We start from the raw sequence: 22,118 nt of genomic DNA, 5'->3' as shown, positions 1-22,118 counted from the left end.
CAGGGATAGAACCTGGCTTAGCCACATGCAAGGAAAATGTCTTCCCTGCTGGCTGTACTATTGCTCTGCCCCTCCCCCCATGGGTGTTTATTGTTTTTTTTCCTTGTCCTTTTGGGCTACAAAACTGTGGGTCAAACACAGCCTACAGGGGCTGGAGTGATAGCATAGCGGGTAGGGCGTTTGCCTTGCACACGGCCGACCTGGGTTCAAATCCCAGCATCCCATATGGTCCCCTGAGCACCGCCAGGAGTAATTCCTGAGTGCAGAGCCAGGAGTAACCCCTGTGCATCGCCAGGTGTGACCCAAAAACCAAAAAAAAGAAAAAACAAAAACAGCCTACCCACATGCAAGACACATGCTCTAGCTCTCTGCACCATCTCCCCGGCCCCTGAACTGTTGTTTTGGTTTGGTCTGGGGCTGGGGAGATGGGAGTTGCTCACCTGTGCTCAGGAGTGAGTCCTAGTGGTGCTAGGAGAACCATAAGCCGTGCCAGGGATCCAACCAGGGTTGGTCCAAGCAGCCACATGCCAAACAAGGGTCTTAACCGCCTCTACTATTTATTTATTTATTTATTTATTTATTTATTTCAGCTTTTCAGGTCGCACCCGGCGATGCACAGGGGTTACTCCTGGCTCTGCACTTAGGAATTACTCCTTGAGGTGCTGGGGGACTATATGGGAATGCTGGGAATCGAACCCGGGTCGGCCTCTTGCAAGGCAAACGCCCTACCCACTGTGCTATCACCCCAGCCCCTCCTCTACTATTTCTATGACCTCTGACCCGGTATTTTGCTTAGGGTTTTATTTTGGGGCTACAACAGGTGTGCTCAGCAGGTTCTCCCAGAGAGGACAATGTGGTGCCGAGGAGTCCAGGCCCCCCTGCTGGCAGGCGCCCCCCTCAGTCCACGCCCTAGGGTTTTGTTCCTAGGTTGTTTACTTCTATGTTTTTGTGTGAGGGGCCATACTCATGGTGCTCAGAGGGTAGCCCAGCTCTGTGCTGGGGGGGGGGGGTCACTTCTCCCTTATTCAGGGGCCCACTGCGTATGGGGATAGAATGCGGGCTTCCTGCTTGCTTGGGGGCGGGCGCTAGAGATGTTTCTCTGGCTCCTGCTTTTATTTTGTAAATGCTGCTCCAGGGGCCAGAAACGTCTCACCGCGGGAGAGCCACTTGCCTCGCCTGTGTGAGACCCTGGGCACCACAAGATTCATGAATGAATTGAAATTAAAATGCTTCTCAGGCCCCCCTGAACCTGGTGAGCTGGCGGGGCCCTCACCTTGCACGACTGAAAATGGGGGAGCAGGGCCGGAGCGACAGCACCGCGGGGACGGTGTCTGCTCAGCACGTGGCCCACCCGACATGGTCCCCCTGAACCCCACCAGGAGTGGTCCCTGAGTGCAGAGTCAGCCCTGAGCACCGCGGGGCGTGGCCCCCAAACCCAAACAAACAAGGACCGCTGGAAGTGGAAACGGGTACTCGAATACTCTCCCTTTGTGTTTGCAACCCTGCCCCGCCCCCAGCGAGCGGCTGAGCCGCAGAAGGCGGCACCCCTGTCCTTTCCCAGCTTGCTGGCGGCCGGGTGGCGCGGCCCACCCAGCCCCGGGTGCAGGGGAACAGCCTCCGCGGCCGCCCCAGCAATCCCCGGGCCGGGCACTTCCTCCTCCGCACCGCCCCTCCCCCCGGCCGCGGTGGGTGCGGTGGGCCGAGGTGGCCCCACCCGCCCGAGCCCTTTGCCTAAGAGAGGAAAGGAGCAGTTCTGCTCGCGGATTAATCATTAACTCCGGCTGCCTCCGTCGCCAGGACACCCAAGAAATAAAACTCTGCCAGAGGCGCACCCTGCAATAAGGAAACCTGGAATGTTTCACCCACCCCGAAGGGGCTCGCCCAGCTGCGCCCGGGTGGGGGTCTCCTGTTTCCGGGGAAGATCTGCAAGGCCTCTGACCGGCGTTTCTATTTTTAAATTTTATTATTATTATTGTTTTATCGAATCATTGTGAGGTAGACCCTTACAAAGCCGTTCCCGGTTGGATTTCAGTCATACAGTGCTCCAACACCTAGCCCTCCACCAGTGTACATTTCCCAGCACCCCCACCCCTGCCCGCCTCTATGGCAGGCGCTTTTCTTCTCTCTGTCTCTTTCTCTCTCTCTCTTTTTGGGCATTGGGGTTTGCAGTATTGATACTGAAAGGTGATCAAGAATATCCCTTTACCTACTTTTTTTTTTTTTTTTGGCTTTTTTGGGTCACACCCGGCGTTGCACAGGGGTTACTCCTGGCTCTGCACTCAGGAATTACCCCTGGCGGTGCTCAGGGGACCCTATGGGATGCTGGGAATCGAACCTGGGTCGGCCGCGTGCAAGGCAAACGCCCTACCCGCTGTGCTATCGCTCCAGCCCCCCTTTGCCTACTTTTAACCCTCAGATCTTGCCCAGCGCGATCATGCTGGTCGACGTTTCTTTCCCTGTGGATGCTCCAAATTCTCCCCCATTCCCGCTAGAGGGACCTTGGGAAGATCCCAGCTCCTAGATCTGAAATCTCTCCTCGAGGAGCTCAGGGATGCCCCTTCCCTCCGGAAGCCCCTCACAGAACCCAGGGGTGCAGGCAGCAGACAGCCGACCCGAGTTTCCCCCCATCCTCTCCCAGAGCACAAAACCCGGAGCAGCCTCCCGCACTGCAGGATTGATCCCCAACTCCTGCAGAAGACCCCTGCGGGACCTCCCCTTCCTGGTGGGCACCAACTCTGTACCCTGGGGGATCCTCGAACCCAACCATCCGCCTCCCCCACTGCCGCAGAGAAAAAGAAGGAGCACATCCTAGGCGGCGTGAGGCCCCCTCCCCCACCCCCTCACCCGGGAGCGTGCAAAGCAGCGCCCACTTTTTCACGCCTTTGAAGGAAGCAGCTTCCACTCTCTCCCCTTTAAAATGCTAATGACTGCTGTTTCGGGGGAGGGTCCGAATCCCTAACCAGACCACTTGAAAGTCGCCTTTTTTTTTTTTTTTTCCTAGTTCTAGCAAAGGCTCGAGATAGCTTAGGAGATTTGCAAGGGCGGTGGAGAAAGGCGAGCCTGCGGCCGGGCGCTCCCCCAGGGCTCCGACTTGGCGCCAACCTGGAGGGGGAAGGTCGGGCCCCAGCCCTTCGCTAATGGCTCGGGCTGATGGGCCGAGCTGCGGGGCTAAGTGCTCTCAACAGCCCCATTTTGCAGATGAGACTTGAGATCCAGGGAGATCCCGCTGCGACCCTGCAGGCTGGCGGGAGAACCCTCCAAGCAGCTTGCACGGCAGGGAAACTGAGGCACCGACCACAAAGCCGCGGCCCCACCCCGCCCCCACCCGGGCCCCTGCCCTCTCCCTGGAGAGTGTGCAGTGGCTCGTCCCGCCTGGCCTGTCCTCTAAGGCAGCTGGACTGAATGAGCTGAGTGTCCTGGAAGAGGCGCGGGGATCCGGGCATTTCCAAGGTCGGGCTGGACGGAAGCAAAGCCCTGATGTCTAAAGGCTCCCCCCGGCTGGAGGTGGTTTAAAATATGTATTTTTATAGAACTGGGAGAAACATAAATAACCGACAGACCTCCACCCCTGGGGCAAGGCCTCTGTGCTTCCATTATCTTGTCAGAGGGAAAGGAAATGCTGGAGCCATTCCCTGCTGAGCCCTGGGGTCCGAGGGGCTTAGAGCCAAGCAGCTGCCCTGGGCACTGCACTCAGAGACCCATTCAGTGGGAGTGGGGGTGGGGCCGCGCTGGCCGGAAACTGCCCTGTCTTAAGGTGATCTCTCTCCTTGGGGATTCACAAAGTTCCCTCCGTGGGCAAAGCAACCCACCCATGTACTCTGAGTGGAATGTGTTATTTGGGAGGGGGTATTGGACACACACGTGATGGTGCTCTGGGGATACTCCCAGCTTTGTGTTCAGGGGACTCTCATGGTGGTGCTCAGGGATTCAGTGCCAGCCTCTTACAAGCAAAGCATGTACTCTGTTTTTGTCTTTTTTTGTTTTTGGGTCACACCCGGCGATGCACAGGGGTTACTCCTGGCTTATGGACTCAGGAATTACCCCTGGCAGTGCTCAGGGGACCATATGGGATGCTGGGAATCAAACTTGGGTCGGCTGCGTGCAAGGCAAAGGCCCTACCCGCTGTGCTATTGCTCCAGTCCGCAAGCATGCACTCTGGCCCTGGGTGAAATGTTTGAAATATGTTCTTTCCCGATAGCACAGCGGGTAGGGCGTTTGCCTTGCACGCAGCTGACCCGGGTTCGATTCCTTCTGCCCCTTTCAGAGAGCCTGGCAAGCTACTGAGAGTATCTCGCCCGCACGGCAGAGCCTGGCAAGCTACCGGTGACGTATTCAATATGCCAAAAACAGTAACAACAAGTCTCACAATGGAGATGTTACTGGTGCCCGCTCGAGCATCTCCATGAGCAACAGGAAGACAGTGCAATAGTGCTGTGGTCTTCCTCTAGAGGAAGAGCAGGGGAGGGGCCAGAGATATTGGACACAGGTAAGGGGCACTAGTCTTGCATCCAACTAACCCTGGTTCGAAATCTCAGCACCACTCACAGAGCCAGGAAGTGTCTCTAAGCGCTGCCCATGTGGCTCCAAAACCAACCAAACAAAAAACACCAAAGAACAGGTGGTGACTGAACAGTGCCCATAAATGCCAAATCCTCTGGTCAATGGTTTTCTTGGAATTGCTCCTGTTGGCCCATTCAGACCTATGGGAAGGCTGAGGGATGTGGTCAGTGAGCGCTGACTCACTCGGCGCTATACAGTGAAAGCAATGCTGGTTTTCTTGTCAGAGTAGCCGAACCAGAGATAGTGCTGGTTCCTGGAAATCAGACATGGAAGGAAGCTATTAGCGTGTCTAAATGTCTAGTCTTTGTTTATCCAAATAATTCTTTTTTTCTTTTTGAGTCACACCTGGGATTACTCCTGGCTCTACACTCAGGAATTACTCCTGGTGGTGCTTGGGGGACCATATGGGATGCCGGGGATGGAACCCAGGTCAGCCACGTGAAAGGCAAATGCCCTACCTGCTGTACTATCCCTCTGGCCCCATATCCGAATAATTTTACTGGGGACCATTCTCTAGTGAAGATGGCGTTGGCTGTGTGTTAAGAGCGCAGTGCGGTTCAGGAGGTCTCTAAATTTGGATTTCGACTTGCTACATCAAAATGGTGATTATATGATGGTGAGTTATTTACAAGGAACAAGAAAGAACAACCTCTAAAGGGTCTTTTACAGGCCACCATTAAAGGACAGGCAGAGGACTGGAGAGGAAGTACAGGAGCTAGGGTGTTTATCTTGTGTCCTATTGACCCCAGTTAAGTCCCTGGCATTGCATAGGGTCCCCCAAGTACTGCCTGGGGTCACTTCTGAGTGGATTGCCAGAAATTGCACCTGAGCACCAAGTGTGGCCCCCACACTGGAACAAATAGAGGACAGGTTGGACTCTGTGGAGCAGAGACTGTCTGGGACCATGAGTGACGATCAGAGAGGAAAGGAAGAGGAATAAGAAAGAAGGGAGAGGCTTCCAGTGTTCCGTGTCATCTGCTGGCCTCTTTCTGTTCTTTGGATCTCAGTCCCCTGCCTGCCATCGCCCTGATTATTTTGAGATGTAACTGGATGAGATAGTCAGTGATCAATACTTAGCACAGAGCCTGGCATAGCACTGCAGTGTCCAGCTGCTACTATTGTTTGTTTTTCTTTTTTCTTTTTCATTTTGGAAAGACTCAATGTTTATTTTTAGGAGCCAGGATTTAGCACAGTGGTAGACCATGTGCTTTATATATGTGAGACCCTGTGTTCCATCCCTGACCCCACCCTCCCAATTTTTTATAGGTATTTAGGGGAGGGGAGGCTTGGACACACTCAGTGTTGGGCCAACTCGTGGCTCTATGATTAGAGGACCATGTGTGATGCCAGGGATCTAGCTTTCCAGCCTCTATTTCTTCTTATTTTTAAAATTAGTTGCTTCTATTTTATTTATTTATTTATTTATGTCTTTTTGGGTCACACCCAGCGATGCTCAGGGGTTACTCCTGGCTCTGCACTCAGGAATTATTCCTGGCAGTGTTCAGGGAACTGTATGGGATTCCGGGGATCAAACCCAGGTCAGCCGCATTCAAGGCAAATGCCTTACCTAGTGTACTAGCACTCCAGCCCCAATTGCTTCTATTTTTATCCCTCACATTCCTTCACTCACAGCTTCCATGGTGCAGAGACATTGGTTTTGTGAATTGTGTGGAATAGTTACAACAACATAGGAAAGTGTTAATGTTATTGCTTATTATTCTCTTTAGAAGGAGGGGAGACCGAAGCTTGGAAAAGTGAGTTCATGGGCTGGAGGGACAATTCCGACTACCAGGATTGATATCCAGGACCCCATATCGTCCCCGAAGCCCTGTGATCTCTGAGCATAGAGCCAGGAGTAAGTTCTGAGCACAACTGAATGTGGTCCCCCAAATAAAAAACAAAACATGGGTCCTGCAGGTGATTTGCAGATTCACTCAAACAGATCCCGAGTTTCAAAGAAAGCTGCGGAGCTAGAGCTGTAGCACGAGGTCAAGATCACACATAGTCCTCCAGTGCCGCCAGAAGACCCTAAGCACAGAGCAAGGACTAGACCCTGAATACTGGCCCCCTGAGTGTGTCCCAAAACTCTTCCATTATCTTCAAATAAAAGAACATTAAGGGCCAGAGCAGGTAGGGATCAAGAGGTGACAGTCAGAGAGGAAAAGAACTGGAATGAAAAAGTAAGGAGTGGCTTCCGGTGCTCCGTGGCACCTGCTGGCCTCTAGTCCTTTGGGTCTCAGTCCCCTGCCCGCCACCACCCTGAGAATTTGCCGTGCATGCGTCTGATCCGGATTCGATCCCTGGCACCTCCTGACCTAAAACCAAGAGTGATCCCTGAGTGCAGAGTCAGGAGTAACCCCTGAGCACCGGGTGTAGCCCCTCCGGAAAGAGCATTAGACAACGGTTCAATGGGGCAAGTTCTTCCCGAGGCCTGCAGCACTTCAGGGATTCGAACTACAGCCCACCTGAATAGCGCAGCCCCTGCGCCCGCCCCGGACTCTACCAATCGCCAGCCAGCGGGTCACCGGGTCTGTGGGCGGGGTCGTGAGTCGTTGGTCCCGCCCCCTGCCCGCATCGGAAGTGGAACCCACACCTCTCATTGGCTGTGACCCGCAGGTGCGCCTCCCAGCCAATCAGCGGGGCGGGGGCGGAGCCTCGGCGGCTCACCTGGCGGCGGCGGTGGCGCTGTCGGACTCAATACTGCCTAGCATTACCTGCGAGTTTCAGCTATCGCGGCCCCGCGCTGTCCGCCCTGCCGCGACCCAAGCCCACCCTACCGACCCTCCGGCCCGCCATGGGCCCTCGGTGCCACCGCCTTTCCGCGCTCCTGGGGCTGCTGCTCCTGCAGGTAGGTCGCGCCCGCGGCGTCCCCGCTCCCCGTGCCGGCCCCGCGCTCCTGCTTGGGAAAGTTCTGTCCGAAGGCCCGGACCGGCCTGGAATCCCACTGTCCTCCTACGGGGCTGGGATCGGTGCGGACAGCGCCGCGGCCCAGCTGGGGGCGCGGGGCGGGGAATCCCGGGCGCGGGGTCTTGGAACGCGCGTGTGTGCGCGCAGGACTTGGAAACCCGGAGCCGGTGCACGCCTAGGGGGAGAGCCAGGCGGCTGGGGGTCGGGAGGAAGAAAGGGACCCTCCGGATAGAGGAAGGGCAGCAAATAAACCTGGGGGCGCCGGGATCGGGGGCGGGGGTGCGGTTCAGAGCGTTTGGGGCTACTGGACCGAGGGAGCCTCCCGGCACAGTCCCCGGAGAGTTGGGCAGAGTTAGACGCGACGGGAGGGAGGTGGGGAGGGGGCCTGGCGGCCGCGAGTTTCGGTGAGGGCAGGCGGGGGGGACCCCCGAGCCTCCCTGACCCGGTACCTTTCCCCTCCCCCAGGTCCCGTCGCGGCTGTGCGGAGAGCCCGAGCCCTGCCGTCCCGGCTTCGGCGCCGAGAACTACACGTTCGCCGTGTCCCGGCGACACCTGGAGAGGGGCCGCGTCCTGGGCCGAGGTGAGCGCGCGCCGCGGGGTCCGCGCCGGGCGGGGCGGGGTGCGAGCGCCCCGGGGAGCGAAACCGGCGCGGCCTCGCCCCGGGCTGGGCGGCCCGGCCCCTCCCGGCCCGGCTCCGGTGACACCCCGCCGCAATCCGCGCCGATTTCGGGAGCTGAGCTTACCGCGGGGCCGTCTGCGGTCTCGGGGCTCCCCTGGCAAGGTTAATTATGCTATAAAGGGCTTTATTAGAGGCCTCCGCCGTGTCGCGACCGCTTTAGGGACCGTCCGTCTGTCTGTCTGTCATCCCAGAGGGAGACGCAGCGTGGAAGTCTCGATTCCTGGGTGCGCCCAGGAGCGCAGTGGGGCCTCCCCACTCCTCCCAACCCCCGTGCCTTTTGCTCTTAGAAATGAAAATACGGATGCAGGTTCCATCCGTCCGAGAAAAAATGCTGTGTGCGTGTTTTTTTTTTTTTTTCCCCAGAGCTTGGCCGCTCTGAGTCAGGGCTGGAACACTCCCGCACTGTACTTTGGTCCTATCTTTGTGGTCATCAGGATTCTCCTGCGAGCTCTGTTCCCTTCCACCTGCCCTGGGGAGTGTGAGAACCAGCCAGGCTGCTGCTCTCTCCCTCCTGGCTTCCCCCATTCCCCAGCGCCTGATTTCCTATCTGAGGCCTTTCTTCTCCCACTTGATTTTTGTCTGTTGGTGGAGTGTGTTCGAACAATAATAAGAAACCCTCTTAAAAGAGAGGGAGAGGGAGAGAGAGAGAGAGAGAGAGAGAGAGAAATCGCCCTCCACGCCCCCAGAGGGAATTCTCTGCTTTTTTTCCCAAGCTTTCCTTTCTGGTCTCGGCCACGTGAACACTGTGGCAGCAATCACGCTGTTGTCTGAAAAATGTTTTTGAACTTTGGAAGTTGTTCCAACTGTGGGCGGCTATTTTTTTTTAAACATAGAAACTGCAGCTTAATTGATGAAACATATTTGCTTTTCTGAGGTCCCTCTGGGTGGAGCGGCTTTGTAGGGGGGGTGGGGGGTAATCTGAGAGATGTTGTTACCCTCTGGCAGTGGGGCGGACATTAGGCTGCTCAGGGCTGGGCCAGGGTTGGGCCCGGACAACAGGAATGAATGGAGGGAGGGACATTCCAGCCCAGTCCTTGGACTCCACATTCTAGCAGGACCCCCCTCAGAGGCCATAGCACTTACTGTCAAAGGCAAAGGGTACGGGTGGCTTGGGAGGTTTCCACAGCCTCAGTGGGAGATCACTGCCATTTTTTGGCAAAATGGAGCTGGCTTGGAAGATCAGGAAACGGGAGTGTGTGGACACAAAGTGGAATGGTCTGCTGCAAGTGCTGGTCACTTGGTGCCTTGCTCACATTTGGTAGTACCCAGGTTTAGTTCCCTGCCTCTCAGCCTTTTGACTGACCTATGGTAATATAATTGCCTTGTCAGGCCTGAGTGATAGTACAGCGAGTAGAGCGCTTACTTGCCTTGTATGCCGCCAACCCAAGTTTGATCCCCCCATGCCACATTTGGTCCCCTGAGCACAGAGCCAGGAGTGATCCCTGAGCACAGAGCCAGGAGTAAGCCCTGAGCACCCAAATACCAAAAACAGACAAAAATTGCATAGTGAATGAAAATGATCATTATTGTAGATAGTGACACTATTATTTACTTTTATTTGTATATATTTACTTACAGGAGTGTTTTTTTTTGTAGCATTGGGACTCTTTTTTTTTTTTTTTTTTCTTTTTTGGGTCATACCCGGTGATGCACAGGGGTCACTCCTGGCTCTGGACTCAGGAATTACCCCTGACGGTGCTCAGGGGACCATATGGGATGCTGGGAATCGAACCCGGGTCGGCCAAGTGCAAGGAGAACGCCCTACCTGCTGTGCTATCGCTCCAGCCCTGCACTGGGGCTCTTAACCCAGGGCCTGACACATGTGAATCGAGCTGCTCTATTTTATTCGCTTATGTATTTCTGGTCTCCCAAGCAGTGCTCCTGGCATGGCAGGGGACTCGGGGCCTCTGCAGTTTCCCTGGATGCTTTGGGGGCCAGGGAGGGGGCAGCCTACCCAGCAGGGCTGTTGCTAGGAGCTGCTTCTGGTGTAGAGGGGAGAAGGGCACTGAGTGGTTCGTGGCTGGAGGTGTGGGTAGGTGCACCCGCAAGCTGCTTGGTGGTGCTTCCAGTCTCACTGTGTCCACACACTCACATTTGAGGGATTTCCCCAAGTGTTTCACTTTGGGACACCTTTGGGGGTGGGTCTCCTTCTACCAATCTAATGTTGGAACGGCCCTGGGACAGAAGCCACACCTGACTGAGGCCACACCTGTGACTGCAGGGCCAGAGGGAGGGAACTTAGCCTAGTTCCTTCCCCCCCACCCCCCATACTAAGGAGGGCCGGAAGTACTGGGGCTTTGAAAACCTGGGACTGGCCCTTGGCTCCTGGGCACAAACTTGGATTTTGGAGAAGCAGTATCTGACCAACCGCCAGCCTGCGCCTGAGGCCACCCTTTTCACAACCCTGGAGTAGTTTGCTGGGGGCCATCCTGTGCTCCTGTAGTATCTATTTCTCTTTATTTATTTTGGTTTGGGTGCCACACCCAGTGGTGCTCAGGGCTTGCTCCTGAATCTGGACCCAGGGATCAATCACTCCTGGCAGGGCTGGGCCAGGCTCACACCCTACCCACTGTAGCGACTCTATGGCCTCAGCCTAGTATCTCATTCCTTGGCTTCCTCTCCTGGTTGTGGGATAGAGGGAGACCGTTCAACCCCCAGTCTCTGCAGATCCTCCCTCGAGTGCCCTCTTGCTTGCCTTGTTCTTCCGCACCTTCTGGGTGGAGAGCTGCAGGCTCCCTGAGAGGGCCTGGGGCTCCGGAGTGCTCCTCAACTGTGCTCAGCCTCCAGTTACCCAGGGCCCGGGAACCTTGGCACCCGGGGCCTGGAGCAGGGGCCAGAGCTGGCGGAGGGCCCCACCCACACTGGTTAATATTCTCCTCTTTGTAAAGAAGTGTGGGAAGGTGTGAGCCCGGCAGGAGGACCTGCCACAATGAAGCTGAGCTTAACCAAAAACAAATAGAAAGGCTGCATGGGGCTCACCTTACACCCGCCCTGATGAAAGGAGCAGCCTCTGCTCCTCCCTCCTCCCCACGGGGCTGGCCCTCCTCCCACTGCTGGGGCTCATTCCTGTTTGCTGCTTTCTTTTAGTTACATTCCTTTCCCACCTTTTGCTCTTTCTCCTCATTTTTATTTTCTTATTTTATTTTATTTTTTTTCTTTTTGGGTCACACCCAGCGATGCTCAGGGGTTACTCCTGGCTCATAACTCAGGAGTTAACTCCTGGCAGTGCTTGGGGGACCATATGGGATGCCGGAGATCGAACCCGGGTCAGCCACGTGCAAGGCAAACGCCCTACCCGCTGTGCTATCTCTCTGGCCCCTCCCCTCATTTTTATTGAGGGGCTGTGATTTACGGCACGGATCCAAGTAGGGGCTAAGAGAGATAGTACAGCAGCCAGGGCACTTGCCTGGTGTGCAGCCAACCCTTGCCTGGTGACCAGCACCCCTGATGGTCCTTCTGAGCCCACCCAAGAGTGACCCCTGAGCTTAGAGTCAGGAGTAAGCCCTGAGCGCTACAGGGTTTGGCCCCCTAAACAGCAATCCCTCTCCCCCAAGAAAATACTGTTTATAATAGAGACTTTCAGGGTTATTGAGCCAGGGCAGGGGTTAAGGTTCTTGCCTTGCAGTGGCCGACCCAGATTTGTTCTCCATGGCAAAGTGCTCCCTGAGGACTGCCAGGGCTCCCCACCCCAAAAAAGTTTCAGGCCTACAGTGTCCAAATCCACACCCTCACCAGACCTCTCTCTTCACCAGTGTCTCAGGGTCCCCTCCCATGCCCCCCTGCCCCCTCCCTGGCTGACTCAGTTCCGTTGGCTGCCATGCAGTCACCATTGGCCACTTGTTACTCCCTTCTTTATAAGGGAGTATATATATTTATGACTTCCTGTCCCATACTCGAGCACATTCTGCATCTGTCCCTCCGTCGCTGACTCCCCAGGGGAGTGTCCCTCCTGGCTGCTTTCCTTCCCAAACACCCGCCTCTTAGGGCCGAGCCATAAGAGTGTCCAGCGGGTAGGACGCTTGGCCCTTACGCATGGCCAACTCGATTTTGATCCTGGCATCCACTTCCAGGAGGAATTCCTGAGTGCAATGCCAGCAGTAAGCAGATAGTAAACTGATAATTACAGATAATAAATTAAAAAAATAGAAACGACCAAACGCCTACCTGTTACACATTTCCCTTTGTGGGGGTAGGCAGGGAACCCCCGAGAGACCAGATGCCAGAGCAGCCGGCTCTCCTATCACCCCCAGACTGCTGCTGGTCCCCTAAGACTCCCTCCAAGCCAGCTGCCTTGGTTTCCACTCTGCCTTGCCCCCATCTTGTAGAGTTTCAGGTTCTCGGGGTGGGGGCTGCCATTAGCCTGGCTGGTGAGGATTAAGCCCTGGGAAGGTTCAGGTTTGAGGTCAGGCATCACCTTCGTGCCTCAGAGGCCTATCCCTAAGTGGGCGGGGAGGGGGTGAGTGCTAGGTTTTGTGGAAATTCAGTCAAGACCATCTGTCTATACCCGTAGGGCCCCGAAGTGAGTCCTAAATGCCTGGACAGCTGCAAACTGGAAGGGGCCCTGACCTTGCTCATTTGGTTTCTTTCTTTTTGCATTTTGTTTTTGGGGCACACCTGGTGGTGGTCTGGAGCTGCTCCCAGCTCTGTGCCCTGGGGTCCGTGCAGGACCAGGGATTGGCCCCGCCTTTTGAGCATCCCTCTGATCCCGCAGTTCCCCACTATCCCTGGGCACCTGCTGTTCTTCAGGCTTCCCCTGCGCTTTGGCCTTTTTCTCCTTTTCCTCCTTCCGAAGCCCCAGTCCCTCTTCCCCCTTCGGGATCTGATGGCATTTTTCTACCCCGGCTCAAAGTGTGCGTCTGGAAGGATCCTCCCCACCAGCCTTAGTTTCCCCGGCTGTGTAAGGGCCTCAGAGCGTCCTGCTGGGTGTCCTTGGTGACTATGAAATAAAGTCCCTGGGGTGGTGGGTGTCGCCCTTTGAGACTCTCCTCTGCAGCTTTTCCCTCAGGTTCAGGTGTTGTCCTGAGCTCCCTCCCACCCTGCAAACCAGATAAACCAGTTCCGCATGCCCCCTCCCTGCTCCTGTGTTAAAGCAAACAGTGGCCAGAATAAGGCCTTTGCTAAGGCAGGAAATTGGGAGCCTGTGGGTTCGCCTGTGGGTTTGCCTGTGGACCTTCCCCGGTCTGGGTCTATTGTTTAAGAGTTAGGGTGAGAAGGGACAGTTGGGGTCGGGGCGGGGCTCGACCCTGGTTTTGAGAGTGTTTCCGGATTCACAGGCCCACAGATCGCTGTCTGTGCCTTGTCCAACGCTTTGCCCAGCGCCTGAGACCACGCTTCGCTCCCAGACCCCACGTCCTGCCACCTGGCACTTCAGACAGGGTTTTCCTGCCAACTCCCTGGGCCTTGAATCTGGGTTCTGCAGGGTTGGGGGGCGGGGGACATTTGTAGCAGCTAGGGGAGGGCAGGGGGGCAGGACCACAGTTGGGTGGGGGGAGGGGCTGTCAGAATTTGCATTCGCTCTTCCAGTTTGATTCCCAGATTCCCAGGCTGACTCCAAGCACAGCCAGGGGTGGCCCTGGCACCGCGGGGCCTGAGCAGCCCCACGGTTTCTGGGCCCTGTCTACTCGGCGAGTATCACAGTGACTTGGTCCCAGAGTGCTGACTGGGAGGCCCGCCCGCCAGAGAGAAAGACCCTCCCTCCCCCTGCCCCCCAGTCTGCTGCCCCATCCGTAGTCCTGGCGTCGCCCATGTTTGCTGAGTAAATAGCTGGTTCTGGTCAGGGCATCGGACGGGGGTGCTCAGGGACCATACGTGGTGCTGGGGATCAGACTGGGCAGGCCCCATGCACGGCAAGTGCCCGCTGTGCAGTCTTCCAGCCCCGCCTCCTTCTGTCCTTTCAGTAAGTGCATTCCCCCAGCTCGAACCCGGTGATGCCCGTATGTGTGACCACTCGCACTTCCCACCCCTGCCTCCTCCCGCATCGTCCACGTGTCCGTCTTGTGTGCAGTGCCGCGGTCTGGCCCACCTGCCGGGGCTCTCGTCTCCCCTCACTGCTCTGGTCCTGCAGAAGAGGCGTCCCTGCTGGCGGGGCTGCTGGGCCGGGCTCTGGGCGTCTGGAATGTTCTCAGACCTCACCCTCCTCTAGGACGGCATCAGTCCGCACCCCGACCAGTGGCCAGGGGAGGAGTGTAACCTCTGTCTCCCCCAAATCAAAACCATTTTCAGTTGGGAGACTTCAAGATTTTACCCTAGTGGTTCCAGGCAGAAATAATTGTGGCACATTCTTTAGAAGTAGAGGAGAAAGAGGAACAAATGGGGAAGAAAAATGAGGTTGGATTGTTTTCTTTCCTTTTTTGTCACACTCGGTGATGCTCAGGGGTTACTCCTGGCTCTGCACTCAGGAATTACTCCTGGTGGTTCTTAGGGAACCATATGGGATGCCGGGGATGGAACCTGGGTCGGCCGTGTGCAAGGCAAATGCCCTCCCCGCTGTACTCTAACCCTGAAAAAGGAGTTCTTGGTCAGGAAAGGTTGACTCTGCCGCCTGAAGGATCCTCTGGGGTCTACACAGAGATATTTGGGGGTCTTGAACTTGAAAGAGCGTGAGGTAGCGTTTGGAAGCTGAATTCAAACAGGGCATCGGGGAGTGGCCTTTCTTCTTGCTTTGGTGTCAGTGGCGGCGTAGTGCTCAGGGATCCCTTGAACTGGAGGGGAATGGTTAGGGCTCTGCTGGGGGACTCGGGGCCAGCAGGCAGAGAGGTACTTGCTTACACCCAGTCCACAGGGCTCACAGCGTTATTTGTGCTCACGGTGGCCTAGAGCAGCAACTGTCCTCATCCCCAACTCCAGAAGAGAAGGTGGTCTCTCATCCCCAAGTTTAGGAGAGGGAGCGAGCGCCCAGTACTCCCATCTCTGGGAGAGGGGACCAGCCCCAGTACCCACCATCTCTGGGAGAGGCACAGGCCCCAGTACCCCCATCTCTGGGAGAGGGGACCACTCCAGTAACCCCATCTCTGGGAGAGACGCAGGCCCCAGCTGCTCACCTTGGGGACGGAGAGAGGTCCTGGTAGTCCCATCTCTGGGGAGAAGACAACCCCCGTCTTTGGGAGGGGGACAGGCTCCAGTACCCACGTCTCCCCCAGGATCCCCATCTCTGGGAGTTGGCGCAGGCTCCAGAGACTGGACCACTTGCCTGCAGTGCCAGCCAGGCTTGGCAGAGCAGAGCTGGGCCGCGTCTTGGACTTTCATCTCTCTAATTCTGTGCTTTCTCCACCCCCCCGCTCCCCCGGCCCTCTCGCATCCCTAGTGCATCTGCGGCGCCCTGCTCTGGAAGAAACTCCTTCTCTTGGGAAGAGATGTCTTCAGCCCCCTTGGATCTTCCCAGTTCTGGTTGTGGTGCTAGAGCTCAGCTCTTTTTCAGGGGCGGGGTGGGGTACACCTGGTGGTGCTCAGAGCTCACGCCTGCCTCTGCACTCCGGGATCAGCCGGGTCAGCCGTGAGCAAGGCGCCTTAGCCCCGTGCACCAGCTCTCCAGCCCAGAGAGCTCAGCTTTTGAAAGACCCAAGTGATCTTTTGCTTTGGGGCAATTTTCAGTTTTTTTTTTTCCTTTTTCATCTTTCATTTCCAAATAAATGCTCCTTTTTGTCGTTTCCAACTTCCTGGGTCCCTGAAAATGCAATTACACTGGCATTCAAAGACAGGGACCGAGGGCCGGAGGGATGGCACAGGCAGCCGACCCGGGCTTGATCCCTGGCACCCCACATGGTCTCCCGAAACTGCCAGGAGTGATCCCTGAGCACAGAGTCAGGAGTAAGCCCTGAGCACCACGGGGTGTGACCCCCAAAAGAGAATCAAAAGCGAAAGGCTGGGTTCAGGAGGGTAACTGTTTCAACAGGTCATTTTGTTGGTTTGTGGTGCTGGGACGGACCCAGGTTTCACACCTGCAAGGAAGGTGCTCGTGGCAACGCATCCGAGGAGGAGGAGGAGGAGGAGGAGGAGGAGGAGGAGGAGGAGGAGGAGGAGGAGGAGGAGGAGGAGAAGGAGGAGGAGGAAGGAGGAGGAGAAGGAGGAGGGGGAGGGGGAGGAGGAGGAGGAGAAGGAGGAGGAGGGGGAGGGGGAGAAGGAGGAGGAGGAGGAGGAGGAGGAGGGGGAGGGGGAGGAGGGGGAGGGGGAGGAGGAGGAGGAGGAGGAGGAGGAGGGGGAGGAGGAGGATGAGGAGGAGGAGGAGGGGGAGGAGGAGGATGAGGAGGGCAGCTTCTGACCAAATTCCTGTTGTGGCGTTTGCTGGGCGCAGGAGCCGGCTCAGGGCAGAGGCCTGCGAGAAGAGGGAGCTGCTTCCTGAAGGCCCGAGCCTGCTTCCCTGGAGACCGTGGCCAGCGCAGGACCCCGTGGGATAATTGGCCGGGGCCTAGATAATAATTAGTGGGCTTTGTAATTAGGAGAACTTAACAAGCCAAAAGCCTTTTAGATTTATGATACCTGGGCATGTTGAAGGCCAAGAACACCTGTTTCTGTGGTTTGGCTTTCAAACGCACCGAGGATGTCTTCTCATTTTTTCCCAGAAGAGTTTTCCTCTGAGAGAAGTTGCGTGCATATATTTATTTTTGGGGTCCCGGGGATCCAACCCAGGGCCTCATGCAGGCGAGGCCGGTGCTCTGCCGTCAAGCTCTCCTGGCAGGAGGTAGCAACTGCCTTTTTTGCTGGCCTTGCTGGCCTCGCACCTCCCTGGCAGCCCCTCTGCCTGGCTCCTACCCAGAACCTACCAGGTGCCCCATGTCACACAGAACAGAAGCCCGAATCTCGATTGCTCAGTTTGTTCCTCCAGGTTGCCTGGTGCTCAACCCCAGGGCCTTTGCCCAGGCCGCCCTCCCCACAGCCCAACCTGCTCCTTTGTGTCAAGTCTTTGCTCGAACGTTGCCCTCAGGGAGACCTTTCATTTTTCAGAATTAAAAAAAAATTATTATTACTGTTTTTAGGGGGCCACAACTGGTGGTCTCAGGCCTTACTCCTAGCTCTGCACTCAGGAATTACTCCTGGCGATGCTAGGTAAACCATTTGGGACCCTCAGGATTGAGCCCAAGGCCACTGCATGCAAGGCAAGTGCCCGACCTGCTGTACCATCGCTCCAGCCCCAGAGACCTTTCTTGAACCACCTGTTTTCTAGGGTTCCTTGGCACCTCCCTTCTTTGCTTTGTTTCCTCTCTCTCTCTCTCTGTCTCTCTCTCTCTCTCTGTCTCTCTCTGTCTTTGGCAGGGGGGGGGCGCCTTTTATTCACACCAGTCCCTGGGGACTACTCTCAGTTTGGTGCCTGGGGGTGGCGCGCATAGGGGACCTCGTGGTAGCAGGGATGGAATCCAGGCTTTCATATGCAAGCCACTGAGCAGCTCTCTCTCCATTTCATGCTTTATTTATTTATTTATTTTGGTTCATACCCAGTGATGCTCAGGGGTAACTCCTGGGTCTGTACTCAAGCATTACTCCTGGCAGTTCTTGGGGGACCATATGGGATGCCGGGGATTGGACCCGGGTCAGCTGCGTGCAAGGCCAATGCCCTCCCCGCTGTGCTATCTCTCCGGCCCCCATGCATCTTTTCTTAAAACAGAGAAATAGTTTTCTGGCGTGAGGGTGGAGCGGGCTGATCCACATCCCTGACTACTTTTGCTTCACGTCCCTCCTCCGGCCTTTCGCCATATCCCTGCCATTTTCTCCTGCTTCTGGAACTTGAGTTCAGGGGCTGGAGAGCTAGTGCAGCGGGTAGGGCACTTGCCAGGTATGTGACAGATCTAGCACCCCAAGGCCTGCCAGGAGTGACCCTTGAGTGCTGCTCAAGGCTCAAAAAGAAAATAAGAAGAGCTCAAGGGGCCCGAGCACTTTGGTCTGGCTCCTGGCAGTATTACCCAACGCACGGTAACTCTTCCTCTGTGTGTTGGACAAAAGAGATTTCCCTGGACAACTATATTATGTATGTCTTTTGTTCTTAGGAGATAGTCCTGGGTGCTTCTGAATTTTTTGGGGGAGTGGGGTAGGGCCACCCAGTGGAGTTTGGGGGGGACTGTATATGGTGCTGGGGATCAAATTGGGGTCAACCTGTGTTGTCTCTTCACCCCCCCTGTCTTTTATTTTATATTTTGGTTTCTTGGGCTACACCCAAGGTGCTCAGGGCTTACTCCTGGCCTCTGCACTACCAACCCTGCTCTATGCTATCTTACCTCTCTGGCCTCATTTTTTTTTTTTCTTTTTGGGTCATCCCAAAAAACGCCTTACCCGCTGTACTATTGCTCCAGCACCCCCCCATTTTTTTTTTTTTAAGAAAAGACACAGCCAAAGTGATAGTACAGTGGGTAGGGTGCTCGCCTGGCATGCAGCTGACCCAGATTTTATCTCCCGCACCCCATCTGGTCCCCTGAGCCCTGCCAGGTGTGAGCCCTGAGCTCGGGGCCAGGAGTAAGAACTGAGCACCAATGGGTGTGGCCCCAAAACAAAAAAGATGAAACCTTGTCAGAAGGAGCCACAGGAGGGATGCGAGGGGGCCTGAGTCTGCCTTGTGGCCTCCCACTTTCCACACCCCCCCTGGTGTCACCTTACCTCGCAGATTCGAGTGTAAAGGTCGGGCGAGCCATGTCTGCACCACACTTCTCGGTGTAAGGAAGCACCTTGCAGCAAGATCAAAATCTGAGCGGAGACCTGAGCCCGCCAGGGGCACCGGCTGGCTCTCCTGCTGTCTGGCCGCACCTTCCCCTGCCCCTCCCCGTACACCCAACACCTTCTCCTGGGCAACAGCAGCATCCTCAGGCCCATTAATTGTTCAAGACCCGGCGTCTGTTTCCTTTTGGCAATGCGTGGGGGACTGAAAGGAGCTTCTGGGGGAAGCCAAGAGAAAACTCTACAGGCACACATACCTTTAAAGTTGGGTTACGAGGGCTGGAGCGATAGCACAGCGGGTAGGGCGTTTGCCTTGCACGCGGCCAACCTGGGTTCTAATCCCAGCATCCCATATGGTCCCCTGAGGACTGCCAGGGGTAATTCCTGAGTGAAGAGCCAGGAGTAACCCCTGTGCATCGCCAGGTGTGACCTAAAAATCAAAAAATAAAAAATAAAGTTGGGTTACGAGCTGCCAGCCCAACTCCATCTGACGAATATACACTCATCGGGACGGGCCTTAGAGAGTTTTCTGTTTTAGTCTTGGGGGGCACGGGAACCACATCCAGCAGTGCTCAGGGATTACTCCTGGTGGTTCTCAGGGGACATTGTGCAGTGCCAGGGGACATGGACCCCCGGTCAGCTGCATGCAGGGCCAGTACCTCAACCCCTTTACGTCTTCTCTGGCCCCTTGAGATCTTTCTGTAAGATGCTGTGGAGAGAGAACCCCTGGGCTGGGCTGGGTTCACAGATTGGGCGATAAGATGCGGGATACTCCATTACATTTGAATTTTAGCCACAGAGATTTCCTTTCGCTTTTGCTTGTTTTGGGGTCACAGCAGGCAGTGCCCAACTCTGCCTGAGGCTGCGGAGAGCGACCGGCCTGCTGTGGAGTTGAACTTTGAGCTGTCTCCCTGGCAGACTGAGATCTTTTTTTTTTTTTCTTTTTGGCCAGGCTGGGATGGAACTCGGGGCTCCCAGGGGACCCCAGTGATCAGTCTACCACCCGCCACATCCTCCTCGCCTAGTGACTAACACTTTGGTTTGAGAACTTGTTGCTGAGAAAACCCTTTGTTGCTTTGACCCCTCTGGTCACAAACAGGCTGGATTGAGGTTTTCTCCTTTGAACCTCAGCTCCGAGTGATCAGAGATGGTTCTGGGTCTGCAGCCAGGAAGGGAGGGGGTGCAAGCAAGGTGGCCCCCCGGCCCGTGCTCTCTCAGCAGACAAGGTGGCTGCTCTCGTGGTCGTGGCTGGCCGTGTTCCCATCACCCGCCGCCTTCTCCGGAGGCTGCTGGAGCGATGGTGGTCGGATGTGCTGGCCGGAGCCAGGGCTCCACGGAGATGAAGGAAGAGGGGAGAGCCGGGCTGGAGGGGGCAGGCCCGGGAGCCAGGTCGCCTTGGTTCAGAGGCTCGTCTGCGCTGGCTCCCACCGCTCCCCTCGAGGGTGTCAGCTTCCAGCTGGGATCGGATGCTCTTTCCAAACCACCTGGCTCTTGGCAGGCTGCCCCAGAGGACTCTTGTTCTAGTCTAGCTTTTCCTCGCCAGCTCACGGTGGAGGAATGACAGTGTCCTGAACGGGCTGGGTGTCTGTGTACGCGTGGGCGCATGAGAGGGAGAGACACACAGACACAGTCTCCTGGGTTGGTTTTGGGCCTAAACCTTGTGAAACTCGGGCGTTGCTCCTGGCTCTGCACTCAGGAATTACTCCAGGGGGTGCTCAGGGGACAATATAGGATGCCGGGGATTGAACCCGGGGTTGGCCACGCAGGGCTAATACCCTCCCCGCTGTACTATCGCTCCGGCCCCGAGACAGACTTTGGAGGCAGGTTGTGTGTGAGCGAGTATATGTGGCTTGTGACTTATGGGGCAATATGCCTGTGCACACGTGAGACACACACACTGACTTTGAGGCAGATGGGGGGCGTTGGCTCGTCACAATGGCCCTCAGAGCTGGCGGGCGCCTCCTCCACGGAGCCTTCAGCAGGGCGGGCAGGAGTGTTTGGAAAAGGGATGGGGTGCGTGGGGAAAGTCTGGCTTCCTCATAGAAGACATCACCCCTGAGTCAGCCTGAAAAAGGTACCTGGGCACTTTCTGAGTGGGGGGAAGAGGTGGAGGGGGCCTGAGTCACGGCCACCGAAGCACAGGTGGGATCGGGTGACATCACCGTCTCCCAGGTGCCAGCTTTGACTCACAGATCCCGGGAGATATTGGCCGTCCAGCTGACCCTGGGATGACGGGGTTCACACGGTGCTTTCCTTGCCACCTACTCGGGGGCTCATCCCAGTGACGAAAGTTGTCGAGAAATGCGAGTTTGTCTTTCGTTAACGGGGGTGGGGACCACAGTGCTGCTCAGGACGGCTGTTTCCCGGACCCGTGCTGGGAGCTGACTTGGGGCAGGCGGCAGTAGGTACCTTGCCCCATGTACTCTCTTCTGGCTCTAGAAGCGAGTGACTTTCTATGCCTTTTATGGAGAAATGCTCTTCCTTTTTGTTTTTTTTTGGCTGGAGAGGGGTGTTTGGGCCCCTCTTGGTGGTTCTTGGTTCCAGGGGTGGGGGGACCATGTGGTGCTGGGGATTGAACTGTAAGAGGCGGGTGCTCAGCCCCTGGGCCGTCTCCCCAGCCCCCAGGAAAGCTCTCCGTGTAGATGAGTTTGAGACTGTCCTGAGAGTCCTTGGGAGGAAAGTCATGCGCTGGTTGCGTTGGTTTCCTTGCATGTTGGTTACTACTTCCTTTTCCCTCCTGTGACTAAATCTGTTGCCTGAGCTTGGGAGGACTTAGGGCTTCTGGAGCTCGGACCTGGGCTCTGGAGGTTCAGGAAGGCGGGGGCTGCTGTCTTGAGCGGGGAGGGGTTCTGGCATCAGGCCCCGCTTCCTTTCTCTTCTGACATGTGAAGGGAACTTGCCATGTTGGTGACTTGAGGGGTCCTTCGCCCTGTGGTGCTCAATCCCCGATGGAAAGTGACCTGGAGTGGAGATTGATGATTGGTTCTGCTTGGTTGGGCCCCCCCACAGCAGTGCTCAGGGGTGCTCCTGGAGACACCCCACCTGCCAGGGGCAGAAGCCGGGGTTCCCCTGTGCACTTAAGCCTCTGTGCCTCTTCCACCCTGAGAAATTCGGTTTGCCGAAACCCATTCTTCACCATCTTTTTTCCCTAAGTGGGAAAAAATATATGAATTTATTTGTTAATTAATTAACTAGTTAATTGCTTCTTTTTGGGGTGACACCCGGTGATGCACAGGGGTTACTCCTGGCTCATGCACTCAGGAATTACTCCTGGCAGTGCTTGGGGGACCCTGTGGGATGCTGGGAATTGAACCTGGGTCGGCCACATGCTAAG

General features: G+C 56.2%; 1 protein-coding gene across 1 annotated transcript in view; it reads left to right on the top strand.

Annotated features, from left to right (window-relative positions):
• The first annotated feature begins 7,935 nt into the window (after positions 1 to 7,935).
• The window catches only part of CDH1 (cadherin 1), a 71,089-nt gene continuing 56,906 nt past the window's right edge, over positions 7,936 to 22,118 (top strand). Inside the window, exon 1 of the mRNA XM_055145756.1 lies at positions 7,936 to 8,047. The gene's annotated coding sequence lies outside the window, so the exon portion shown is untranslated. The remainder of the gene's footprint in view (positions 8,048 to 22,118) is intronic.

Source organism: Sorex araneus, chromosome 8 (genome assembly GCF_027595985.1).
Source record: "Sorex araneus isolate mSorAra2 chromosome 8, mSorAra2.pri, whole genome shotgun sequence".
NCBI lineage: Eukaryota > Metazoa > Chordata > Mammalia > Eulipotyphla > Soricidae > Sorex > Sorex araneus.
The sequence above is the reverse complement of the archived record's forward strand: the minus strand, read 5'-3'. Positions and strand labels throughout refer to the sequence as shown.